Source organism: Pteropus medius, unplaced genomic scaffold, assembly GCF_902729225.1.
Source record: "Pteropus medius unplaced genomic scaffold, Ma_sr-lr_union100, whole genome shotgun sequence".
NCBI lineage: Eukaryota > Metazoa > Chordata > Mammalia > Chiroptera > Pteropodidae > Pteropus > Pteropus medius.
The window spans coordinates 16157160-16178014 of record NW_024354502.1 but is presented as its reverse complement, the minus strand read 5'-3'; the positions used below and the strand labels follow the sequence as shown (position 1 = coordinate 16178014).

Sequence of the window (20855 nt, the reverse complement as noted above, 5' to 3'; positions counted from 1 at the left end):
TGTTAAACTTCTCTTTGTTTTTCTCCTGTTAATCTATATTTTAGGACAGAGAGGTCTCAGCCAAGAACCTAGAAGTAGAGAAGGGAAATGATTTTTCTCTCCTATACAAGCACAGAGTAGACACTTGGATAGTATTAATTTTTCTTTCCTTCTTCTGAGATCTTTGAGCTAATGTGATTAAATGTGTGATTTCTAAACTATATCTTGAACTTTTATTAATATTCATTTACTTCTAAGACAAGTATATCAGCCTTATCTCTGTATTAAATTGAGAGTTAATTTTAAAAAATAGTGCAAAGTGAACTCCTACCTATACAAATTAAGTTACTTTCAAGATATGAAAAGTTAGGTCTGATTGTAGTTAAAAATGTGAACAATGCTTATGTAGCTTTAGTTAGGCAACATCTGGAACTGATCTTCAGAACTTTGATTAACAGAACCAACCTGATGAATCCCAGATGTTGAAACATGGTTGTGTTTCTTAGACTCACTGGATTATGAGTGTGAATACATGGAAGGAAGAAAAACATTTACAAGAACTAGGTGTCAAAGTGGCCGAGGGCGTATTTGGGTGTTAACTTAGTTGCAGGGGTAGGTCTTTCTAAATGAACAACCCTTTTAAAGTTTTATACACGTTATTAAGAAAAAGGTTCAATCTTGGATAACCTCAGTAGTATGTCTTAATAACTTTGCTCATGTTTGTTCCTGAAGAAATATGTTTTGAACATCTACTATATCTATAGTCCTGTGATCAGAAAGACAAATAAATAATAATCATTCCCTGCCTTTGAGTCACTTAGTTTAATGAAAGAGGCAGGCCTGTGAACAGTAATTATAACTGTTGTATTAAAGGGCTGAGGGCAGAAATTAACCACATTTGCCAGGGAAGATAGAGGAGACACTGTGTTCAGAATTTCTATATATCACTTCTGCAAGCCAGAATCAGCTGTACTAATTCATGTGGGGGAAGAACACAATTTTTCTACCCTCAAGGTTCTTTTGGCTGCTCTAATAATCAAATAGATATGAGACAGATTAGCAAGAAAAATAACCAAATTTAATACATACATATGTATGGGAACCCCACATACATGAGCTCAGAGATAGAACATGGGGATATAAAACATTCTGAGCTAAGGATGAGGTAAGGGGCCTCAGAGACTTCAGAGGATAGTCGCAGAATAAAAAGAACAGATATTTAGAAAATAGAAGTTTGTCTTAACCTATAGATAGGTCAAAAAATGTTATATCGGATAAACTCCCGGTATGGGCAAGGCTCCTAATTCAGATCTTCCAGGTAATCAAGGGAGGGGAAGAAGCTTCTACTGAGCCCTCAGCTAAAGTTGCCCTTAGCATACCATAGAAGCACATCTTGGGAGGTTAGCTCAGCACCCCCACAAATACAACTTTCACATACTTGTATGTCCCATAGATCATCGGACTGTTTGTCATATTGTTAACCACACACAGACTTCATTTCTTTTTCCTCTGATTCAAGCAGGCTTTGTCTAGCATAAGGGCATTGTGACTCACTAGCTTTTCCCACCCTTATCCTTCTACCTTTGTTTGCCTACTTCCTTAATCATCAAGCTTAGGACCTAAGGTTCTGGCTGGTGTCAAATCTTTTAAGAATAAAGCCTCAGGTATATAGATCACAAGGACAATAAGTTTCCACTAAACTAAGGATAACATTTGGCTTCAGGAGTGTTTCAGCCTCAGGCCCATCAAGACAGAACAGCTTCACTGATCACTTTCCCATGGGACCAGACAGGATGACGCCTTGGCTGATTCCAAAACTGGACACAATGACCAATTACCACAGCCCCATCCAATCAGTAGCGCCCATGACCCCAACTCCCTTAGTCTCCATGGCTATGATTTTTCCCTATATAATTTACCCCCTCAAGGTACCTGGAGGGCCAGGTCTTTGAACGGTTGATGTGTCTCTAGGACTTGCAACTGTCTGAAATAAACCTTTACATTCCTTGCTATGAAACCTGTACGTATCTCATTAGCCTTAGATATGCACAGGCAGATGGACCCTATACTCTGGTAACAATGTCAAAAAATAAGTATTTTGATAATTCAATTCAGTGTCACATGATTAATCATTGTATAGACTTCCCACTGTTTGGTAAAGCTTCTGGAAAAACAATAGTTTAGTCTTTTTTTTTTCCCTTCAAATTATGCTTTAAAGTGAAAGAATGCCTTTGCCTTTTACAACCTTCTCCTTGCTGTCATGTATGCCCAATGCTGTACACAGGAAGGAAAAATCAGAAATGTTCTGAGTTCTAAACTATTTTAGAAGCCATTTAGGGCAAAGGTGTAACTTTTGTGCCATACTTTAGTTCCCACACAATCTGCTCCATTTTTCCCCCAGGGAAATATCAACTCTGAAAAGAAACAAACATGTGTCCTCTAAGGAGAAGAACCCAAATTACTGCCCGACAGTAATTTTGAAAATTAAATGCATTGTTAACAGCCTGCTTTCAGAGATAGAAGTGGAGATTAAGTATTAAATAGTAACCTGATGACAAGACTAAAAAGGCTAATTCTTACACGAAGTTTCCAGTGAAAACTAATGGCCCCTCAGGCTCAAATGCACCCCAACTCCTTTTTTTTTACCCAGCCCTGACTAGCAATTTTTTTGCTTGTGTTTTGTATTTTATGTCTCAATACCTCCTTCACTATAGCTCATCAAACATAAACTGCCCATTTACTCCTGTAAATTTTCTCTGAAGTAATAAATATAACTGTTCCCACCTCTAGAGAACCTACACCAACAGACCAGGGCTGTTCCCTCTTCTTAGTCTCCTGAGCCATCAATCCTTAACCCAGCAAATGTCTACTTATCCTTTAAAACCTGGTTTAAATGTCATTCCTCAGAAAGGGCTCCCCCAGTCCTTCCAGGCTTGGTACAACTTACTTGCCACACACCCCTATATTACCTAATCAGATGGTCCTCATCGTGTCTGTATTTGTAAGCCCAGTGTGTCTTTCTCAGGTGATTGTAAGTTTCAAGAGAATGGGAACCTTTGTATGTGTATTCATCATGGTATCCCCAGTTCCTTATATTCATATAGTAGATACTTATTGAAAACAACACTTAAAAAAATCTATCATTGTAATAGTTTATGCCCTTATAATATCTTACCCTGTTTAGAAGGTATACCTTACCTTACAGCCTTGGACACACTGTTCTCTTTGCCTGGACCAACTTTCTCCTGAATGATTACTTCTTGATCTTCAAATCTCAGCTGAAACCTCACCTCTTCATGGAGACCTTCCCTCACCAATCTAAATGAGTGAGTTATTTTCTATTACTTTACCTTTTTTTTCCTTCATGGTGCTCATCATGATTTATAGTTATATATTGATTTTTCTCTCATTTACTTATCCAATAGCTAAGTTGAGGGCAGGAATGTGCCATCTATTACCTGGCGAGGTATTGGAATAATTCTATATTTTTTTCTAAATAAATAGAAGTTTCACATGTAAATGTTTGGCAGATGTCTCTCTAAATATACTGTATGTTTTTTTAGGCACGAGGGCTATAGTATTTTAGTATTTAACATGCTTCTTTATATACATTAGGAGTTTATATATTTTTTTATTAAATGAATATTTAATGTTTTAGGGTCATCAAAAGGAACTTTTGCAATGTCTTATTATATAAAGCCTGACATTTATATTCTTGATTAGAAAAAAAAAAATCCAAGTGAGAAATTGCATATCTAAAACAATAAAACATCAATTACCAAAACATAACTATATAAGTTTTATTCAGTAAGTATTAAAGCCTGGTATGCAAAGGTGCTATTGACTTTTCTGAATTAGATGGGGACCATGTACTTGAGCCATTTTATTGTAACTGGGGTGGCCCTTGCCTCAACATATTAGGGGATGTTACTATTGGATTTCAATCCATCATGAGAAAAGATGATTGACACCTCTACTCACCTATTAGGAGTACAGCAAATCTAAAACAGTCTCCTTTCCAGAGGTCCCTAGGGCTAATCGAACATAGCCAGACCCTTAATGCTACCCCAAGAATGAATAGGTCCCCAGGTACGCTAAGGCCCATCCTCTCCTGAAGCTCCTGGGCAGAGTCACCAGACACTCATGAGCCCAGGGGCTAAGCTGGGTTCTCTGTTAAGGGTACTATTGGGTACATTGGGATGATGCCTCTTTAAAACTATTCTTCCTTCACTTTATTGGTACAGTCACTTCCCACGCTCCAGGACAGTGTAAGGGAAGAAAGATAATTTGCATCCTATCCTTCTAGGGTCCTGGCTGAGACGCACCCCTCTGTAATAAAAGATTAGCAGGAGAGAATAAAACCAAAAGTTTAATAACATGTATACCTTCTGTATACATGGAAAATACCCAGAAAAACTAAGTAAAATTACCCCAAATGGCCCAACCAATTCCCTTAAATACCCTTTCCAGCTAAAGACAAAAGAAGATAGTGGGGTGGGAAGAAGGGAGCTAGTTATGGGAGGTTGTCAGGCAAAGCATAGTAACAAGGGCAGGGTTGTTATGCAGACTCAAGTTGCTACCTTTTCCCTGGACAAGAGTTTCTGGAGATTTAGGGTCATCCTTCCCTTCCTGGTACCAAAAAAGAGACATCTTTACAAATGGGGATTTTCTTTATAAATGTAATGTTCCTAACAAAAAGGCAACTTCTACTCTGTTTTCAGAGATTCTCCAGTGTCTGCTGTTTCTCAAAAATAATCAGTTCAATGTAATGACCCAGAGGCATACTTTGGGGTGACATATTCTGATCCCATTCAACAGCTTCAGAGGGTGGGTCAAAATGACAGGAGTGTTGGCCAACTCTTGGGCTCAGAGCCAACTCTCCCAATCCTAGGGCGGCTCTTATTTTAAAATAAGATAAAAGTTCTGCTTTCTTTCCAAAGATAATGGAACCACCAAGTCACACCAATCTTTGCTGTACAGCAACTTTTGATAATTCCAAGTACTTTTCTCTCCTGAGGGTAGGAATGATGAGTCAGTGTTTGCAGAGTGCACCCCACTTCAGTCACTCACCTAGCCTCCTTTGAGATAAATCACATTTTTAAAAATTCTTTTAAAGCATCTTTCTTGCTAAGGAAAAGATCCCAAGTTTAATCTGTTTTAGGAACATCCAAATATAGTAATGTTAGGCGAGATTGGATGTTTGCAGTTACAAGGTAAGGAATGATACATGCTAAAGGTATTAGAATATGCCACCTCAAAACATGCCTCTTTGGCATATGGATTATTTTAAGCTAAAGGCCATTGAGAATAAGCCGAAGCAGGAAAATCTCTCAAAACAAGGCATAAATTCTCCTTTTGTAAATTAAATTTCTGCTTATAGAGATGTCACCCTCTCTAGCATCAGGAAGACTCTTAACTCTTATCAATGAAAAGGGCATCTACTTAAATCTGCATGACAAACCATACTAAACAACTCCTGTTTACCACACTCTCCCTGGTCACCTTCCCTTAACTGCCTCCTTTGCCCAGAAACCCATATTAATAAATTTTTTTTTTCTTGTTAATCTGTCTTTGACCAATCTAATTTTCAGAGTCCCAAACTGGAGAATCTAAGATGAGTAGAAAAAATGATTTTCTTCTTCTCCTACAGTCGTATAAAATTAAAAATACATAAATAACATATAACACAAGCTCATGGGAGAAATCACATTTACTTGTGGAAATCAGGACAATTATGAAGAAAATGGTCTTGGAAGTCCACCTTGAGAACAGGACAAAACTTGAACATGTAGAAAGGTGGCAAAGACCTCCAAGTGAACAGATGTAAAGGCACAGAAAGGACATGACTGGGGAAGAGAACTGGAAAGTCAGTGCTAGAGCCGGATCACGGACATCCTTGACTGGCAAATGAAGCAGACTCAACTTCAGTCGGGAAAAAGAATTTTAAGAAGGGCTATAATATATGTATAGAAAGGATGGATTCAGGAACGTGGTTGGAAACTATTAAAATATTCCAGGAGAGAAGTTAATGAGAGTCTGATTTAGAGTAGAAGCAGTGGGAAAGAGGAGAAATATGGACTGTATTAAGAGGTACAGGGACAGATGGTGCTGGAGAGAGCAGAGTTAAAGGAGCTGCTGGTTCCTGAAGGAAAGATTAGCAGGCATCATAGTGCAACTCACCCCAGAGATTCAGATTCTGGTTCTGCCTCAGGGAGCAATCATTTTAAACATCTTTTCCTAAAAATTTCCTGAATTTTTTTTCAGAGTTAGAATATAACTTATACAAAACCATTTCACCTGCCCAGAGGTCTTCTGTGGACATGCTTTCTGTCAGGTGCAATTGCTTTTTTTTGCCCAGCGGGTAAAAATTTACTTTGAGGCATCTATCCTCAAGAATTGTTTGTCCTTTCTTTTATTAATTAGGGAAATAAGAGATCAACATGTAGTAGCTGTTAAAAGAGGCTAACATTTTATAAGTTGGTTTCATATACTTGTTTTCGTTTTATCTTGATCATAGCACCATTAGAGAGGCTTTGCTGCTCTTTCATACGTAACTGTACTTTGTTTAGCTGTCATCGAAATTATCTGTGAAACCAGAGAATAATAAAAAGCTACCCACAAGCAGCTGCAGCAAACCCGGTAATACGAATCCCAATGGACATACATGGGCACCTGTAGTTTTAAAGAATGTGAAACAAGGACCACCAGCTTGCTGTGTCAGAGCCCAGGTTCTGTGGTCAGATCTGGGCAAGTTACTTAGCTTCTCTGAGCTTTAGTTTCCTGGTCTACATATGTAATGGGGTTACAGTGATCAATTTCATTAAGTGAAAGGAGAAATGGTGGAATCAGTAACAACTCATGCTGCATTTCTCGTTTCCTTAGTGCTAGACATTCACTAAGTTTCATATGCAATATCTCAGTTCATTCTCAAAATAGCCCTGGGGTAGGTACTAGCAGTTTTTCCATGTTATGGACAGAAAATTGAAGGCCTTTGAAACATTAATTTGCCTAAATTACAAAGCTAGTAAAGTGCCTAAACTGGGACTTAAGTCTTTTTTGGCTGATATTAAGTTGGTGCTTGTAACCATTATTCTATACCTTCTTTGTAAAGTACTTAATACAGTGGCCAGAAGGCATTAAGTAACAAATATATAATATTACTATTATTTTCTTTAGTTTCAAATCAAATTACAACTTCAATGGCATATATATGTACTCCGCAAATTATTTAATGGATCTAAAGTTTAAAAATGTCAAGCAGAGAAGAATTAGATGAAAGTAACAGATTTTAGAGGATTAACGTAATAAGATACAAAACAGAATTTAGAATAGATTAGAGAATTAAAGAGAGAGAAGTGATGGAGTGGGGGAAGGACCAGGAAAGGAGCACCATCATGATACCATTTTTGCCATGTGCCTTAATGAAATGGGAGGGCAATGGTTGCAGCAGACCCATTTACAGCTGGGAGTCTATACTACAGGCAACAAATGATGGTACCACCACCAGGATGGGCAGTAGGCCAGCCATCTTATTGTGCAGACTGGCTGAGGGGATAGTGCGAATTGCACAGAAGATTTGTTGTTCACCAGTACCCTGGAAGGAGACCAAGGTAGAAACCCTGAGAAGAAAATGGTAAAAATAGTGATACAAGATTCTGTGGGATTCTTACTAAAGTGTTCCACACCACAAGGGTCTATGAGCAGTCAGTGGCTTGAAGAAAATAGTGCACTGGAGCCACCAGCATGCTGGAGAGAGAGAAGCCTTAGCTTGTGAAAGGGAGAGGTCTATCGTATTCAGCAGGGGGAAGTTAAAGTCACTGGTCAGAAGTTCTGAGGGCTTGAACTTGATGTCTATAAAACAGCACAGGGTTCTGAGCGAGCTTGGCCTCCAAGAGGGGAGTAGATTTCATAGCATTTCCCTGTTGTCTCAGTAGAATCACTGCCTGATGAGTGCCAGTAAACAGGTACGAATTCCATCATGGTTCCATATTAGTTTTCTGATTCCTAATATCTTCAAATATTTGCAGGGAGTTACATTCCGAATTTAGTTGGACCTCCAAGTTGCATCTGTATCACCTGTATCGCTTGTTGATGTCTCCTGAAGCGTCTGGAGCACATGGCTTCCCCAGGAGCATCATACTTCTGAGCCACACTCAAGACAGTTATACTTTTCATACCCACCTCTGTCTGACCAAGGTAAACTTTCTTAAAGAAAAATGGTGCCAGGTGGAGATTGAACTTGATGAAAAAAATGGTCAGTCATTCCCAAAAGTACGGTTAAATCCACATATAGAGTTTAACAGTTATACATGTGCTATGCCTATTTTGACATGGTTTCTAAAATGATGAAAATGAACCAGAATATTGTAGATCTGTCTGTAGACAAACAAGTTTGATTTGCAAGGCAAAACAATAATCATGCTTTTGTTTTCTTACACTGACCAAGAGTTTGATTGATTACACTGAATGAACCAGTGATATTTGTGCTGTCTTGTCTGTGGGCACAGGGTACACTGAACCATGCCAGCACAGGTAAGCAGAGAATGTGGTTGCTGTCACTTTTTATTTGTTCTAGTCAGTATTGTCCATATTTAGAACATTAATAGCACAAAGTTCCTCACTGTGAAGCTTTCACATTCAGAATTTCAATTAAAAAAATGCAGTGGCTTTTTAAATGATCTATACGGACAATCTAACATTGTTAACCGTATACGAAGAACATCCTGTAATTGTGTCCCTTCTTCCACCCCCTTGCATTTTAATAACAAGCGTGTCTTTGCTTTCTTCCAATGCTACTTGAAATAATCAATCTGGGCCATAAAAAATACGAGAGGTTCACCTAAAAAAAAAAAAGTTTGGCAAGTTTCGAGTGAAAACAGAATTATAATAGAAAGCACTACGCATGCCTGCACTGCTGAGAGTGACCTCATGTTTTCATAGCCGCCCAGGGCTCATGCATGAGGAGGGCCTGTCCTGGATTCTGTGTGGCTCTAGATAACTTTGTTTTCTTCTTCCCTGTGTCTCAAGGCCCATGAGACAACATTAGCCCTTCTGGCTCTAGATCTTGCTATTTATCTTTTTTGCGGGGAGGGGTTGGGGCTTTCTTCTGTTTCAATCCTCATATTTTATTTCTGTATGAACAAAGCTAAATTCACTATTAAAAACTGAGGGAGTGAGAGCTCATTACCACTTTTGAACACCTGTTGTGGGTCAGGCACTGTAGGTGCTTTGTATGCTTTATATCTAATAAAACTCTGTGAGCAGGGTATTGATATTCACATTTTATAGTTGTGGAAACTGAGCCTCAGAGACTAAGGAAAATGCTGAGGTTATATAGCCAGTAAGTGATAAAGTTGCCAGAAGACCTTAGGACTGTCGCCTTCCAAAGCCTGCGCTCCTTTAACTGTGCTGAGACTGTCCGCCCCTTCTAGCTTAGCATGGGTTTCCATCCCAGGCATGGGATACTAATCTTCCAATGATGACTAGGGGACTTCTGTCTTTAGCTAAGGATTAAGTTTCTTCTTTCATTTTGCTACCTTTCTTTGGCCAGCCTGTCTGGAAACTATAGCTCTAACTGGGAACCCACTAGACAGTGCATTCCTGTCTGACTTCAGATGCTCTGCTCTTTGCGATCTGCCACACTTCCTGTCAGTGTGATTGATCAGTTATCACCTATTCACCAAATGCTAGAGGCTGCAGCAAAGTTTGAACTTTAAAGGCTGAGTTTCTTGAAGTGCTTTCAAACTTATAATTGAAATTTTCTGATTTACCTTAAATATATCTCAGATGCTCTTTTCTAAGTTGTCCTTCCTGAGACCAGTATTAGTCAGAATATAGTTAGAAGAAACAAAAATCTAGCCATTTGAAGCAGAAAATAATTCAAAACAAGGAAGAAATAGCCTCTAGGCAGGTCCTCCAGGAATGACCCTCAGCAACAATGAGGAGCTCTCTCCAATCAGAGTTGCTGCTCCTTGACTGTGATCAAGGGGGTAAGAATCATAAGGCCACTACACTGCCTTTGCGAGTGTGCTGGACAACCCCACCCACGGCAGCAACTAGGCTCTGGGGCACCACCTCAGACAGACCCAACATTTATGGCTGTGATGGTTCCCAGAAAACAGCAATAAAGTACATCATCGACTTCTGACCCACTTCTATCTTCTGGACAGAGCATGAGTGGATCGCATTGGAAAACTAAAAACTGTATTTCAAACACTCTTGTATCTAGGGTTCTAAACATCAGCCAGGTTCACCAATCTCTGCCACACAGAAACATTCTACAAAACAAATGGACTAGAGGACCAGTAAATCTATTCTCCACATTAAACAGAGGGGCGTATTGTAAACACTGACTTTCTTTTGTATTAAAGTGCGAGAATTTCTGGCAAGGAGTTATAATAATGCCAACAACAATAAACCAATAAAACTGAATTATTTGGATGATTGATGTCTTGCCCTACTGAGTGTATATAATATGCTTCATTGATGATCGTATTTGATGAAGGGCTTTCCTTTATCAAATGCATAAATAACCTCTTAACTGGAGATCTGTCTTAAATATTCTGTGACTGTAACTGCACATGAACTTCATTTCTTTAATATAGTTTTTCTCTGATTCAAGCTGGTTTTGCCCAGATAATGTCATTGTGTCTCACTTTCTTCTGCCTCCCCCTTATCCTCTATATGTGTGCCCCTTTAATCATTGAGCTTTAGGACATAAGATTAATGGAGCTTCAGGTCTATAATCAGGACAATAGGGTTTGGTTGGACTTTAGACCAAGGATAACATCTTGACTTTAGATGTATTTCAGCCAATGGACCAGATGGGATGGCAACATGGCTGATTCCAGAACAGGACACAATATTCAATTACCTAATCCCCTTCCAATCATTCAATCACAACCCCAACTCCCTTAGTTTCCATCACTGATATTTCTCGATTTAATCTGTACTCCTGAGACTTTGACACCCGTACTCCTGAGACAGGCCTTTGAGCGAGAGCTTACCTGTGTCTCTGGGACTTGAAGTCTTCAATAAACCTTACTTTCTTTGCTGCAAAACCTGCACATATCTCTTCTTTAGCCTAGATGTATCAAGGAAGCAGGACCTTTTTTTGTCCTAACAATTCCATGTAGAGGGGCTCAATGTGTTAACATAAGGTCTACGATCCTTATGGTATAGAGAGACTGGAAGAAAAAGGAGAGAGATCAAATGCCAGACCTGTATTATATTTCAGATTAAACTGAAAAAACCACCACTATACAGGAACTTAAAACTAATTCAAAGCTAGCTTATCAAATATAGAGAATAGTGGGGTCACCAAGCAACAACGAGACCAAAGGCTAAGGTTTATTAAAGAAAACGTTTCTAGATTTCAGAAATAGTAATTAATATTAATGATCTAATTCAAATTGATAATTTACATATAAAATTTTCAAGATTTTAAATGACACCGTGTCCCTTAACCAATTTATCGCTAGAAACGAGTTATTAAAAGAATAACAAGATACATTTACCCCCACAAGTGAGATCTTTTTCTATGAATTGTTATTAATTGGGTTGTAAACTAGTTACCTCGAAACACTTTATCAAAAACATTTACATATAATAAAACAGTGCAAAAAACAAATCATTAATCTCTGAAGAAAGATGTATTTTGGTTCCTTTAAATCAATCTATCTTTCTTGTCTACTGTTTCTGGTGGGTGGCAGGGGAGAAGAGAAAGTCGCTAAAGCTATTCTGCCATATTTTTCCAAGCCATTTTAAATAGGTTTTCATTTTTTAGTTCTTAAATAACAACAAATTTTTAATTTTATTTCCTATTAGGCTATTTGGTTCAAGAACTTGAGTTCTGGGAGTTCTGGTTCAAGATGGCAACACAGGAGAATCCTGAGCTAACCTCCTCCCAGGAACACACCAAATCTACAGCTACATACAGAACAATGGCTTCTGAAAGCAAAAGAAAATCTAGCTGAGCAACTTTTACAAATCAGGTGTATGAGGAAAAACCTACATGGAAGCGGGTAAGAGAGGCAGAGACACAATCTTGCCATAAACCTCACCCCAGACAAGTGATCTACAACTGGAAGGGAACTTAAAACTCTGAGCTTCTCCCTGAAGAATGAAGGGTTTGAACCCTACATCAGATACCTTAACTTTTAAGTTCTGCCCCTGAGAGATGAGCCCGCAAAACATCTAACTTTGAAAGCCAATGGGGCTTATGTCCAGGAGACACACAGGATATAGTGAACTGAGAAATAGTTCTTAAAGGGCTAATGTACATAGACACACCTGCTCCAGAGCCCAGCACAAAGGCAATCAACTGAAAAGAACCCAGATTTTCTGTGAAAGAGACTCACTTGCTTGTCTTAAAGCATCCGCCTTGAGGGCTAGTCATCTAATTTAATATACTTCTAGGGGCCCACTGAAATACTCTCCAAAGATAGAGGCCAGTAGGCACTGTAACCATGTAAATCTTTGCTTCTTTAAAATGTTTTTTTTCTTCTCTTTCTCCTTGATTCAAACTGGCCTTGGGCTCACTTGCTTCTTCTCTTTCCTTATCCTTCTGCTTACTGCATGCCCACTCCCTTATCAAGTCCTTAGGTCAGGATCAAGTCTTCTTTGACACATAGCCTCAGGTCTATTGACCACAGAAACAGAATTTAGGTCAAACTAAAGATAACATCTTGAAGCTCTACACCCATGAAGGCGATCTAACCTATGGACATCCCCTTGAGACCATAACGTGCCCATAACATGCCATGACTGACATCAGGACCTGATGCAATGATGAACTACCTCCTATTCTAGCCTGACCAATCAGGAGAGTCCACGACCCCAACTCCCTTAGCTACTAATGAGTATTTACAATATATGCCCTAGAGGCCATCAGGGAGCCAGGTCTTTGAGCGCTACCTCACCTGTGTCTCTGAACTTCACACCACTTCCTTAAATAAATCTTTTTCTTTGCTGCAAACTCCCGTCTGTGTCTCTTTTGGCTTTGACGTGTACAGGCAAAATGAACCTCTTGAGTTCAGTAACAGTACTATATTTGTGCTTTTCCTCTGCCTTGCTTCAGATTGCTCATATCTCCTGGTAAGAGTGTGGCTTACACAGTGTGGCTTATGCTCATGGGTCCTGCAGGGCTCTAACAAACAGAGAAAGAGTTTTTAACTGGCTACCACCCACAGGAAACAGCAGAGAGGCAATAGACTAAAGTGCCAGCCTCTCTGTGAAAGAGGCCTAATAGCTTATCTTCATAGCTGTGGTCTGAAGGGCAAGCTTCTGTGGAGGAGAGACTGCCCCATGACGTGACCACTGCTGCACATGCAAACCAGATCCAGGCAAGAACAAAGATTGCATCCCATAAATCCCCTCAGAGACTATCCAATTGAACCCTCCCCTATGCTGCAAGCATGCTGGTTCCTGGAACAGAATATTGTCCTGCCCCAGGCAAGCATATAAGGCATTTTCCTCTTTCTTGGACTGGACATGCCCCAGGACTTCCATGCATCCTGACCTGTACCTTTATAATTCTTTAGTGCCTGCCAATTGGCATGAAGGATATCCACTTTATCTTGCTACTGTCCAAGATGTGCCTCATATGTAACTTTCCCTTAATAAGCTGTTAGTTGCCAGACTGGAGTGGCCTGAAAAATATAATAGAGGGGTCAATAACACATTAGATGATGCAGAAGAAAGCATCTGTGAATTCAAAGACAGTGCAGTATAATTCAACCTTCAGAGAAGCAAAAAGAAAAAATAATTTTAGAGTAAAGTTTGCTTAAGAAACATATAAGATGACATCGAGTAGACCATTCGCATTATACAGTTCCCTGAAGGAGAGAGAAAGGGGAAAAATATATTTGAAGAAATAATGGGTGAAAACTTCTCTAACCTGGGGAAGGAAACAGACATTCAGGTCCAGGAAGCTCAGAGGGTTCCAAATAAACCCAAAGAGATCCATGCCAAGACACATTATAATCAAAATATCAAAAGTTAAGGAGAGAATCTTAAAGGAGTAAGAGAAAAACAACTTGATATGCACAAGGAAACCCCAAAAAGACTATTAGCAGCTTTTTCAGCAGAAACTTTGTAGGCCAGAAAGGAGTAGCATGATATGTTCAAAGAACTAAAATGAAAAAAAAAAAAAAAAACCCTGCCAACTAAGAATACTCTAGCAAATTTGACCTTCAGAATTGAAGGAGAGAGAAAGGGTATTCCAGACAAGCAAAAGCTAAAGGAGTTAATCATCACTAGGCAATCCTTGCAAGAAATGTTAAAGGGAATTCTTTAAACTGAAATAAAAAAGCACTAATTAGTAACAGGAAAATATGAAAGTATAAATCTCACAGGTAAAGGTAAATATATAGTAAAATTCAGAGTAATCTACTGTTGAAAGGATGCTGTAAAGCTAGTCTGAAGGTTAAAAGATAAAGTAGTACAAATAAGTAAAACTATAATAATTTGTTAATGGACACTCAAGCTAAAATGATGTAAATGGTGACATCAAAAACAAAATATTGGGGAGGAGAGTAGATACGTAGAGCTTTAGAATGCATTCAAATTTAAGTTGTTATCAACTCAAAACAGATCATTTTAGATATAAGTTGTTTTATGTAAGCCTCATGGTAACCACAATGCAAAAACCTATAGCAGATACACAAAAGATACAGATAAAGGAATCTAAATAAAGAAAATAATCAAATCACAAATAAGGGCAAGAAAGCAACAAGAGAATTGCAAAACAGAGAAATCAATTAACAAAATGGGAATTAGTACATACCAATCAATATTTACTTTAAATGTAAATTGACTAAATTCTCCAATTATAAGACATAGGGTAGCTGAATGGATAATAAAACAAAGACCCATTTATATGCTGTCTAAAAGAGACTTATTTCAGATGAAATGATAGAGACTGAAAGTGAAGGGATGGAAAAAAAATTTCCATGTAAATGATAACCAAAAGAAAGTTGCAGAAACTATACTTACATGAAACAAAATAGACATTAAGACAAAATGTATAAAAAAATCATTATATAATAATAGGCCAATCCAACAAGAGGATATAATATTTGTTACATATTTATGGACCCAGCATAGGAGCACCTAAATATATAAAGCAAATATTAACAGACCTAAAGAGACAGATAGAACAATACAATAATAGTAGGAAACTTTAATACACAACTTTTATCAAGGGATAGGTTATATAAGACAAAAGATCAGTCACGAAACACTGGCCTTCAAGATGTCAGAGCAGGTTGACTTAAAAGTTATAACAGGAACATTCCATCCAAAAACAACATAATACACATTTCTTCTTAAGTACACATAGAACATTCTTCAGAATAGATCACGTTAGGCCACAAAACAAAGCTTAATAAGCTTAAGAAGATTGAAATCATATCAAGCATCTTTTTCTGACCACAGTGGTATAAAACAAATTACAAGAAAAAAACTGGAAAATTCACAAATATGTGGAGATTAAACATACTACTAAATAACCAATGGGTCAAAGAAGAAATCAAGAACAATACTTTGAGACCAATGAAAATGGAAAGATAACATACCAAAATTTGTAGAATATAGCAAAAGCAAATCTAAAAGTTCCTATCAATAAATGTACATCGAGAAATAAGAGATCAAATAAACAACCTAACTTTTTACCTCACAGAACTAGAAAAAGAACAACAAAGTCATAGTTTGCAGAAGAAAGGAAATAGCAAATATCAGAATAGAAATATATGAAATTGAAACTAAAATGATAATAGAAAAGATCAATGAAATGAAGGGCTTTTTTTTTTTTTAAAGATGAACATTTACAAACCTTTAGCTAGAGTCACCAAGAAAGAAAGAAGATTCAAATAAGTAAAATCGGACATAAAAAGGAAACTTCACAACTGATAACACAGAAATACAAAGGATCATAAGAGACTACTATGAACAGTTATGGGACAACCTAGAAATAAATTCCTGGAAACTAATAAATGAGACAATCTAGAAGAAATAAATTCTTAAAAACATGCCACCTACCAAGACTGACTCATGAAAAAATGTAATCAATCTATTCAGATTTTCTTAGTAAGGAGATTGAATCAGCTATCAAACACCTCCCAACAAATAAAAGCCTAAGACCATATGACTTCATGGGTCAACTCTACCAAACATTTAAAGAATATAAATCATTCTCAAACTCTTCCGGAAAATAGAAGAGAAAGAAACACTTCCAAACTCATTTCATGAGGTCGGCATTACCCTAACACCAAACCGTACAGGGATGTCGCAAGAAAAAATACAGGCTAATATTCCCAATGAACATAGATGTAAAAATTCTCTACAAAATATTAGCAAGTCAAATTAGACAATACATTAAACGGATCACACACAATTATCAAGTGAATATTATTCCAGAAATACAAGTATTATTCAACATTTGCAAATCAATGTGGTACACATTAACAAAATGAAGGCTAAAAATCATAAGATTATCTCAACAGATTCAGAAAAACATCAGCAAAATACAACATCCATTTATGATAAATCTTAACAAAGTAGATATAAAGGGAACATACCTAAACATAATAAGGGCCATATATAACAAGTCTACAGCTAATATCATACTCAATGGTGAAAAGCTGAAAGTTTTTTTCTAATATCAGTAACAAAACAAGGATTCCCTCACTTGCCACTTTTATATAATATTGGAAATCCTAGCAAGAGAAACTAGGCACACACGCACACACACACGCACACACACACACCAAAAACAAATATGAAAGTGAAACTGTCAGTATTTACAGATGACATATGATATATATTTATATATATTAGTTCTAACAGTGTTTTGATAGAATTAGAATTTATATATATATATATATATACACACACACATATATATATACACATATATATGTGTATATATATATACACACATATATATATGTGTGTATATATATAATATATATAAATCTAATATATATATAATATATATAAATCTAATATATATGTGTATATATATATACATATATATATGTGTGTGTATATATATATATATATATAAATTCTAATTCTATCAAAACACTGTTAGAACTAATAAAAAATTTCAGTAAATTTGCAGGATACAAAAATCTATAATGAAATCTCTTACAATCTACACACTAACGATAAACTATTAGAGAGAGAAATTAAGAAAACAATTCTATTTATAACTGCATCAAAAAGAATAAAATACTTAGAAATAAATTTAATCAAGGAGGTGAAAGACCTACACACTGAAAACGATAAGATGTTGACAAAAGGAACAAATGGAAGGCTATTCTGTACTCATGGATTGGAAGAATTAATATTGTTAAATGTACATACTAACCAAAGCAATCTAGATTCAATCTAATCCTTATCAAAATTCCCTGGCATTTTTCACAGAAATAGAACAAACAATTCTAAAATGTGTATGGAACCAAAAAAGACCCCAAATAGCCAAAGCAACTTATTGTTCTGAGAAAGAACAACAATGTGGAAGGTATCACACTTTCTGATGTCAAAGGATATTACAAAGCTATAGTCATGAAAATAGTATGGTTTTGGCATAAAAACAGAGACATAGGTCAATAGAACAGAATAGAGAGCTAAGGAATAAACCCACCCATGTATGGTCAATTGATTTATGACAAAGGAGCCAAGAATTTACAATGGGGAAAGAACAGTCTCTTCAATAAATGATGTTAGGAAAACTGAACAGCCACATGCAAAAGAGTTTAGTGGACCACTATCTTACACCATATATAAAATTTAACTCCAAATGGATTAAGAGTAGACCCAAAATGATGAAACTCCTTGAAAGTAAGACCCAAAACCATTAAATTCCTTGAAGAAAATATAGGCTATACAGTCCTTTACATATGTCTTGATTATAATTTTTAATCTGACATCAAAAGCAAAGAATAGCTAAAAGTTTTTGCAGAGCAAAGGAAACCACCAACAAAATGAAAAGGTAACCTACTGAAAGAAAATATTTACAGACCATACATCTGATCAGGGGTTAATATCCAAATAATAGATATACAAACTCAATAACAAATTAAATCTAATTAAAAAACAGTCAAAAAATAGGTAAAGACACTGTTCCAAAGAAGATGTACAGATGGCCAATAGGTACATGAAAAGGCACCAACATCACTATTTATCAGGGGCATGCAAATCAAAACTACAGTGAGCTACCACCTCACACCTGTCAGAATGGGTGTTATCAAAAAAAAGATAGGATATAACAAGAGTTTATGAAGACATGGAAAAAAGAGAATTTGTGTGCACCTCTGGTGAGAATGTTAATGGGTACAGCCACTCCCCAAAAAAGTTGAGGTTTTCTAAAAAATTAAAAATAGAATTACCATATGATTTAGCACTCTACCTCTGGGTATTTATTCAAAGGAAACAAATACACTAACTCAAAAATTAGTCTGCATATCTATGTTTATTGCAGCGTTATTTATAATAGCCAAGACAAGGAAGCAACATAAGTGTTCATCAATCAATGAATCGATAAATAAAATGTGCTATATGTAATCAGCAAATTATTATTCAGCCTTATAAAGAAGGAAATCTTGCCATTAGTACCAACACGGATGGACTTGGAGCACATGATGGTAAGTAAACTAAGCCAGAGAATATAAATGCTGTATGATCTCACTTATATCTAAACAGCAAACCAATAAAAACAGAAAATGTGAGGTTGCCAGAGGAAATGATTGGGGATGGGAAAAATGGGTGATGAGGTTCAAAAGGTACAAACTTCCATTTATAAAATAAATGTCATGGGGATATATAGCATGGTAATATATATAGCATGGTGACTATAGTTAATAATACTGTATTGTATATTTGTAAATTGCTAAGGGAGTATATCTTAAAAGTTCTCATCAGAAAAATAACTATTGAAAAATGTTAAATAGACTTATTGTGGTCATCATATCATAAGATATACGAATATCAAATCATTATGTTGTATACCTGAAACTAATAAGTTATATGTCAATTAGATCTCAAAATAGTCTTGAGTCTTGGAAATTGGATTTTTTAAAAATATACAATTTATATAAATGTAACTGCTAAGCCTGTTATAGCTCATTTAATTTTATCACAAACTCATGTGCATCATTTCAGCAGATGTATTAAGCAGTTATATATTTCCACTTGAATGATACCATGTCTGAAATCAAAACTGAATCTGAATTTAAAAGATAAATGCAAAGTTATTACTATTAGAAGTAGCTGACAGAATTACTTATTTCCAATGGAGTTATAAAGGGAGGTTAGTTTATTGAACAGGTTTGAGGTCATGTTCTTTTGATACAGAGCCTGAGAGAATTCATATTTTTTTGAGGGAGTATTCACATAAAATCTGCAAGAGGAAATAAATTGAAATAGGGAAGGTGAACTAGAGCAAAACCGGCAGTAATCTGTGGGGTGAAGCAGCTGCTGTCAGCTGAGGACAGTTCCCCAGAGAAGGGGGACAGCTATAAGCTTTTGATAGTCACACGGCGGGTGGTGGATGCATATATTGGCTTGGAAAGGGCATGTGGGATGGAGACCACACATCTATTGCAATGCGGAAGAAGAAACTACAATTAGCATAATTCACAAGAATCCTAACAGTTGTTTTCCTCTGGCCCAATGTAAGAACTAAGCTGATGAAAATGGCTGTTGAAAGGGTGAGTCTGAATGATTATCTTTGTACTACGGAATCATCAAACCATAGATGACTGCAGGACCAGGACGAGGCGCCAAACAAAGGGCAGTCGGATCCATATATTGGCCAAGGAGCTATGACAAAATCAAATTTAAAATATGACCTGGAACAATCGGCTTTCTTAGTTTGAGTATCTGATATAGGCAGTATTGGGAGCAGAATTTGAAAAATCAGATCATGATGGTATACTATATAGGCTAAAGTTGTGAGAGAAGCAGAGCTATAAATAAGCAACGGCTGTGAGGTAGAGAAAAGGCATATAGAAGAGTAGAGACTGAGGAAACCTAGTTGCCGGAGAAATGCAGAGTGGGAGACAAATCAGCAACTCAAAGCGTCGCTGAGTCACACTGGTAGAGCTCCAGAGCAAAGAACTGCAAGTCCTGATGTTACTTTTACCAGATTGGGAAAGATTTTACAAAACATGATCAGGAGACACTAGGCTGAATACAAATGGCACCCTGGAGAAGGTGAATACTGTTTGCCTAACCTTGTTTTGCCAAACACTGAAATGCATCTGATATGCCCCAAAGTGGAATTATTCTGCATAAGAGAGACTAGAGAAGTCTGGAGGCCAAGGTGCTGCCAGGAGGAAAATGGTAAAGATGGTGACTTTAGGATACAGATACCTGAGCAGAATTTTAAAGTTGTTAATAGTGAAGTGTGAGGTGTACACCGATTTATAGTGTTTTTTGTTTGTTTGTTTGTTTGTTTTTTAGGAAGTGTGATTCAACTATGGGGATGAGGAATCAGTTGACATTTAGACTACCCAATATTACTTGGTAAGTGTCCCGAGAGAGGTGTACAGAGAATTCCAACTGAACTCACAGGAAGAATACTTGCCAGTCATGAAGGATTTCTAGAGGAGCAGAAGCCAGAGAGAGGCTCAAAGATTGGACGTGGCTGGCCTGGTGAAGAGGAGAGGCATGCAAGTCATTGTTCTAGACAATAATAAGAAATATAGGTCCCTTTATAGTGTTCTTCCTGAATATAAGATATTGGACATTCTGATCTCCAGGTAGAAAAAAGAGCTTGGGTGGCCTGGGCCAGAGTTTAGAAAGGGGAGTCATTTCTACTGTGCTATGAGGTATCTGAAACAGTGATAAGGTAAGGAGGCTGGAATATGGTT

At 37.0% G+C, this 20855-nt stretch overlaps 1 long non-coding RNA gene across 2 annotated transcripts; it reads left to right on the top strand.

The window, feature by feature from the left end:
- The first annotated feature begins 2847 nt into the window (after nucleotides 1–2847).
- LOC120595493 (uncharacterized) lies at nucleotides 2848–20685 on the top strand. Of its 2 annotated transcripts, XR_005650874.1 has the most exons (6): nucleotides 2848–3004; nucleotides 3185–3305; nucleotides 8007–8175; nucleotides 11806–12002; nucleotides 18464–18626; nucleotides 20446–20685. It is a non-coding gene; the product is annotated as an uncharacterized LOC120595493 (long non-coding RNA). The 2 variants fall into 2 exon arrangements; XR_005650875.1 differs by lacking the exon at nucleotides 8007–8175.
- The last annotated feature ends 170 nt before the right edge of the window (nucleotides 20686–20855 follow it).